Source organism: Panulirus ornatus, chromosome 39 (assembly GCF_036320965.1).
Source record: "Panulirus ornatus isolate Po-2019 chromosome 39, ASM3632096v1, whole genome shotgun sequence".
Classification (NCBI taxonomy): domain Eukaryota; kingdom Metazoa; phylum Arthropoda; class Malacostraca; order Decapoda; family Palinuridae; genus Panulirus; species Panulirus ornatus.
The window spans coordinates 5857731-5864374 of NC_092262.1; positions in this window are offsets into that span (position 1 = coordinate 5857731).

A 6644-nucleotide genomic window follows, 5' to 3' on the forward strand; every position below is an offset into this window, starting at 1 on the left:
ACTCTTAGCGAATCCTCAATATATACATACATGAACTCTGAAAAAAAAATAAATGTGATGAAAATATGTCGTCTTAGTTTATCTATAAACACCCCAAGATTGTGAAAACCCCGAGCATAGTCTTTCTGACGTCTTGACTTGGGGTGAATTTGTTGATATAGTGTTTGGAAAATGAAATAGGACCTTGGGCAGTTCAACCCCTCCTTGTTCACGATGGCAAGACGCATGAGCACGACCAGACACTTCCTAGCTATGATGGGCCGAGTCCCTGAATTAATAAATGTTTAAACCAGGCCATTAGACACAGGAGTCGTTACCATTGTGCCCAGAGGGTCGTTCGAGTCTCCCTCAAAGATCAACGGAGCTGGGGTTTATTTCCTTACACCCAGACGATACTACAACCTTCTCCGTCAAGTTGGTTGACGGGGTTATCTATTGGGTCGTGGTTGACGTAGGTAGATGTAAGGGGCACAGACATCAACCCGTTGTATAAATTTACCTTGGCCACACGCTTGTCGTCGCTCTCCGGTAAAAAATCGAAGACGACCACACCATCTGCTGAGCCAGGGCCTTTGTCTGAGGTGAAGAAGAAGAAACAACAATTCATCACACACTTTGAGAATCTATCCATCTATTTCTCTCTCCAACTACTCCAACGACTAAATAGCTGACCATATTGTGGGTCATTATCTGCAAGAAAAAAAAATATATATCCTTGGAATTATGCTATGTGAATTGAAAATGCCTCCATGCTCCCCACATACATTACCATGTGCCAGTTCTTCGTTGTAGTTATAAATACACACACAAAAAAATATATACACACAGAAAAAATATACATACAAAAATATATACACACAAAAAAAATATACATACAAAAAAAATATCCTTGAAATTGTGCTATGTGAAATGAAAATGCCTCCGTGCTCTCCATATACATTAACATGTGCCAGTTCTTCGTTGTAGTTATAAATACACACACAAAAAAGGTCTCTGGTGTTTACTGTGGTTTCACTTTACATCAATTATTAATTAATCAAAATGGGCAAATACAAGGATATGAAAATAGGTGATACTTTCCAGTAAATGGTAATACGTAAAATAAAAATCTGGTGAACAAGCGAATGAAAAGTACAATCATTAACTGAAGAAATTCTAACAATATCTATAAAATCATGGTTATGGCTCATTAAAAAAAAAGCTACATATTCACGTGGTTATAACCTATATAGAAATAAAGATATAGCAACATGAACATAGCCATAATGTGTATTATAGAATCAATATATACGTACTGAGAAGACCAGGGAAGGAATATACCGAAAACAGACATGAATGACAGAAAAACACATCTCAAAAAGACGTCAACAAATATTACAACAGATACAACCATTGTAAAAAAAAAAAAAATATACAGAAACACACAGAAAACAACACACAGAAAAAAGATAATAATAATTCAATGGTGTACGTTTGATTTCTATGAAGACGTGTGGCTTCAAGGAAAACCTAAGAATAATATACAACACACACACAACACACACACACACACATACACACACACACACACACACACACACACACACACATACACATGGCTGGCCATACCACTCAGCTCACCAGAGTGACTGTAGCCGGCCAAGATTGTGAGCAAGAGTAACAGGTGAACCATCTTCCCACTGGACCCTGCCATCTAGTACTCCGTTCTGCTGAGAGAGGCTGCCATGTACATACGTAATGCATACCGTTACATATAGAAGCTTACGAATCGTCAAACATAATAATATATCGCATGATAAAATCCCTTACAATAATCTTAATCTCATTTATCATTTATCCTTTAACCAGGAATATATATTACGTACCTGTGGATGGTCTATTGTCCAAATGATTTCTTACTGTTTTACAAATAAAATACATCGAAATCCTATATATATATATATATATATATATATATATATATATATATATATATATATATATATATATATGTGTGTGTGTGTGTGTGTGTGTGTGTGTGTGTTTATATACCCCAGCCAACAAAATCATCAGGAAACCGTGTCATTTTAAGTAATATTTGCCAAAGAAAGTGAAAATATCTTAATATCTGTAAAATTCATATGTTTTTTCATCTGTTTAAGATAAAAAAAAAATGTTATACTATGATATACAATATTAATATTTGAACAATATTAAGTGTTACGGGGGATAAATGCATTAACAATCAATATCATGAATTTAAAGTTTAGACATTTGAAAAAGCCTTTCGGCAAGACTTCAATTTATTTCTATCATCAAATTATTTCTATGTTAATTATATTTTTGAAAACACTGAAGGTGATCAAGACTACACCAAACCTTTGTTTCTTACCGTATTTCACCTGTTAGGAGGACAGAGTTAACACCCAAACACCTTCGTCCATGGAGAACCTTACTTGCAATAGAATTATGACAGCAATTTACTAAGTTTCCTTTGACTTTAAAGGTCAAAAAAGAAAAAAAAAAAGGCGAGAGGAGCAAGACGACCAACGTCTTGACCTGACCACAGCTGGACACCGTCTGACGCCCTCATTGTTTACATCGTTTAGTAACACGACATTAATGGCTCACTCAATCATACGGGTTACAATAACTAGAAAAAAAAATTTGAAGAAATGTTTGCGCGCTTAATTGTTTTTCTCTTTTAACATAGGTAATTAACAAGTTCAATTACTATAAATGCGTTGTTGATCAATGAAACGGACTAGATTGATGAGATAATGACTTTACATATCAAAAGGTTTACGTGAACTGATGGGTTTGTCAAGCTCAAAGGTTAACCAATGTAGTTTTGGGTTAACCAATGTAGTTTCTTTTTAAAGTAATTCTAATTTCTGGTGAATTACTTTGACTACAAGAGCCAAAGAGAACAGACAATTAATCTTCCTTTATCAATGAGACAGATTTTGATGTTTGTAAGCCCAGAGAGAGAGCCTTGGACTTAGAATCATGTCCTATCACACAAATCTTAAATTCAACCACAATAAAATGTTATATAACATGAATTTAACATTTCAGCCTTCTACCACAATTAGCTAAAATGACAGACGACTTTGCTAAATGGCTTAACGATCGTTAAATGAGGGGGGTTAATCTAATAATGGACTTTTAGTTCATAACACCTAATTGTACCTCGGGCCAATGGTAAGGTACGAAGCTGTCAATTAACTTTGCATGTTTTATGGTCTTGTATGTCATTATGATGGTCAATATGGAGATCAGAACCATTAATCATTATTGTCCTCTCTCGTTTATATAATCATTTCATTCGTCGAGGCAAGCCACACGAGATTAATTTATATCTATTGATTAATTGATTATATCTATTATGTAGAGCAAGGTAAGAGCCAAGAAGGGTCGTTTGAATTTTATGCTTTTTCAGTCATGATTGTGGCCATTTGGATGCTATATTTTTTATTTCATATAGAATTCTATACGCATAAAGGCTATGCCACATCTATATTTTTCTATATACAGTTTCCTGCTGTTTTGTGTATGGTGGTCCGGCAGTTTGCCAAGCCAAGTATCAAAGCAGCAGTTTCAAATCTCATTAAGACATAATTGAGTAGGAACTTAAAGGGAGAGAGAGAGAGAGAGAGAGAGAGAGAGAGAGAGAGAGAGAGAGAGAGAGAGAGAGAGAGAGAGAGAGAGAGAGAGAGAGTGTGTATATCGAAGCTTTCCTTTCAGTGTGAGAAGGAACTGTAGGAGTGGAGGAAGGAAGAGCTGTGGGACTTGTAGGAGTGGAGGGTAGTTTAACCTGGGAACTGCCAGAGGCTGATTACATAACAACCAGTTTGTGAACGTTACATTATGGAAACTTTTTACGGAAACGAAAAGAAATAGAAAGTTGTATAAATTTGCATTGAAATATATATATACTTTTCAATGTTAGCTATGCTAGATAACCTGTTAAGAGAAAGATAAAAGAGTTTGGAAGAGAAAGATTGAAAACAATAAAAGGAAAAGACATCGATATGAAGGCAATACATGTGAGTTGCCAGCTCTCACCAGAGGAGTCGTCCCGCAGTAACCACACATTCCAACACTCTAACTGTTTAACTGCTATTAACTGCTTGTTTGGTGGGGGGGAAGACTTAACAACACTGGTGTTTTATACCCCATTACTCAACTTGTTTTATTCTATGTATAATCCGGTCATTTTAATTGCTTGTTTATCTTTGATTTTCCATTTTTATCAAATCCGGAATATCATAGATCCCACCAATAACCAATTTATCACCTTTTGAGAAATTATTTACCACATTATCATGTTTTCTTCCTTTTAAGGGAATTCTTCCATTGTAACAGAGAAACTCTGCTTTCACTTACCTTTAAATGTGATCATTGCCATCATCCAATCAGTTCAAAAATCATCGGTTAAATAATTACTTTTATAATGGCTTTTTTTATGTAGTGCCTTAATTACATGAACCCACGTGACCTTTTGTGTAGTTTTCCTCTGTGTGTGTGTGTGTGTGTGTGTGTGTGTGTGTGTGTGTCCTGGCAAATCAACTTATTCCCAGGACGATCTATGTGTGTGTGTGTGTGTGTGTGTGTGTGTGTGTGTGTGTGTGTGTACTTTTTCCCAGGATGATCTTCCACCGTGGAAATGGATCGCTAAGACATGTGTGATGTAGAACATAGCAGAATGCGCTTAACGTGAGCGTAACCCGCTATCCAATGTGGAGTTAAGGGGGGAGGAAGAACCAGGCTCTAGTGAGCTTGACCTTGACGGTCTATCGGCGGGTGATGGGGGTGTAGTACTACTACTACCCTCGTTGGCTTTGTCTCAGCGGTTGTGGTAGTTTGGTTGGGTCTAGGTCAAGTACAGGTCATTAAAACTCACCGGATACCATGTTGGAGCGGGATGTGTTTGACCCAATGGCGTCAGTCGAGAATCCGCTATTATATAACTAGTCTTTCTATACGTCTTTGTACATGGAATTGAATCGTACCATAAATGTTTTCTGATACTTTGTATTTGTCTTTAACACCATTGTACTCAGCTGATCAACGCCTATTACAGGATACAGATATTAGGTATGATAATTTCCCTGAACTCTTTATTAAATTCCTCATTACCTTTCTTACTTCTTACAATGGTTTAGCAAGCATACTTTAATCAATTCTTCAATTGAAGAATTGATTAAAGTATGAAGAATGTTTGGAAGTCGAGAACATTATCTCGGAAAGCAAAAATGGGTATGTTTGAAGGAATAGTGGTTCCAACAATGTTGTATGGTTGCGAGGCGTGGGCTATGGATAGAGTTGTGCGCAGGAGGATGGATGTGCTGGAAATGAGATGTTTGAGGACAATGTGTGGTGTGAGGTGGTTTGATCGAGTAAGTAATGTAAGGGTAAGAGAGATGTGTGGAAATAAAAAGAGCGTGGTTGAGAGAGCAGAAGAGGGTGTTTTGAAATGGTTTGGGCACATGGAGAGAATGAGTGAGGAAAGATTGACCAAGAGGATATATGTGTCGGAGGTGGAGGGAACGAGGAGAAGAGAGAGACCAAATTGGAGGTGGAAAGATGGAGTGAAAAAGATTTTGTGTGATTGAGGCCTGAACATGCAGGAGGGTGAAAGGAGGGCAAGGAATAGAGTGAATTGGAGCGATGTCGTATACCGGGGTTGACGTACTGTCAGTGGATTGAATCAAGGCATGTGAAGCGTCTGGGGTAAACCATGGAAAGCTGTGTAGGTATGTATATTTGCGTGTGTGGACGTATGTATATACATGTGTATGGGGGGGGGTTGGGCCATTTCTTTCGTCTGTTTCCTTGCGCTACCTCGCAAACGCGGGAGACAGCGACAAAGTATAATAAAAAAAAATATAAAACTTTAATCAATTGTAAGTATACAGTCTACATATTTAAGTATGTAGTTTACACTGATCGTCACTTGTTTTGTGTCAGTTTCTAAGAATGTAGTTTACACTGATCGTCACTTGTTTTGTGTCAGTTTATAAGTATGTAGGTTGCACTGATCGTCACTTGTTTTGTGTCAGTTTATAAGTATGTAGGTTACACTGATCGTCACTTGTTTTGTGTCAGTTTATAAGTATGTAGGTTGCACTGATCGTCACTTGTTTTGCGTCAGTTTATCACTTGGTCTATATCACTTGAAATTTAGCGATGGAAGTTCTGCTTTCAGAACCCCAGGGGAGTCAAAGGTTTTTCGAGTGTTGTTTACCCCGCCAAATCCAGTCTACCTCTCCATGTCCTTCTCAATTACTTCCTCCTAACCATTTCTAATCACTTCCCTGACGTCGGATAAATGGTTTAAGAAATAAATGTAGTTAGGGAGATGTAGCTGAACAACATGCAACGTTACCAATAGGAGCGGTGATAGGAAAGACAGCAGTTGCAGCACTGATAACACACCTAGGAAATCTGAGTATTATGTTTGATTATATTTACTACAGGAGGAGGAGTGGGTATAGCTATGTGCTTGTAACATAGCATTACATAGCAGAAGAAAAATAAGAATAATCTATATGCTAGAAACTACACAGCACTGAAGTTGGAATTGTAGCAAAAAAATAAAAAATATACAGATCAATCCCGCTAACATCTCGAAAAAAAAGGACAATTAAACTCTTGTAAAT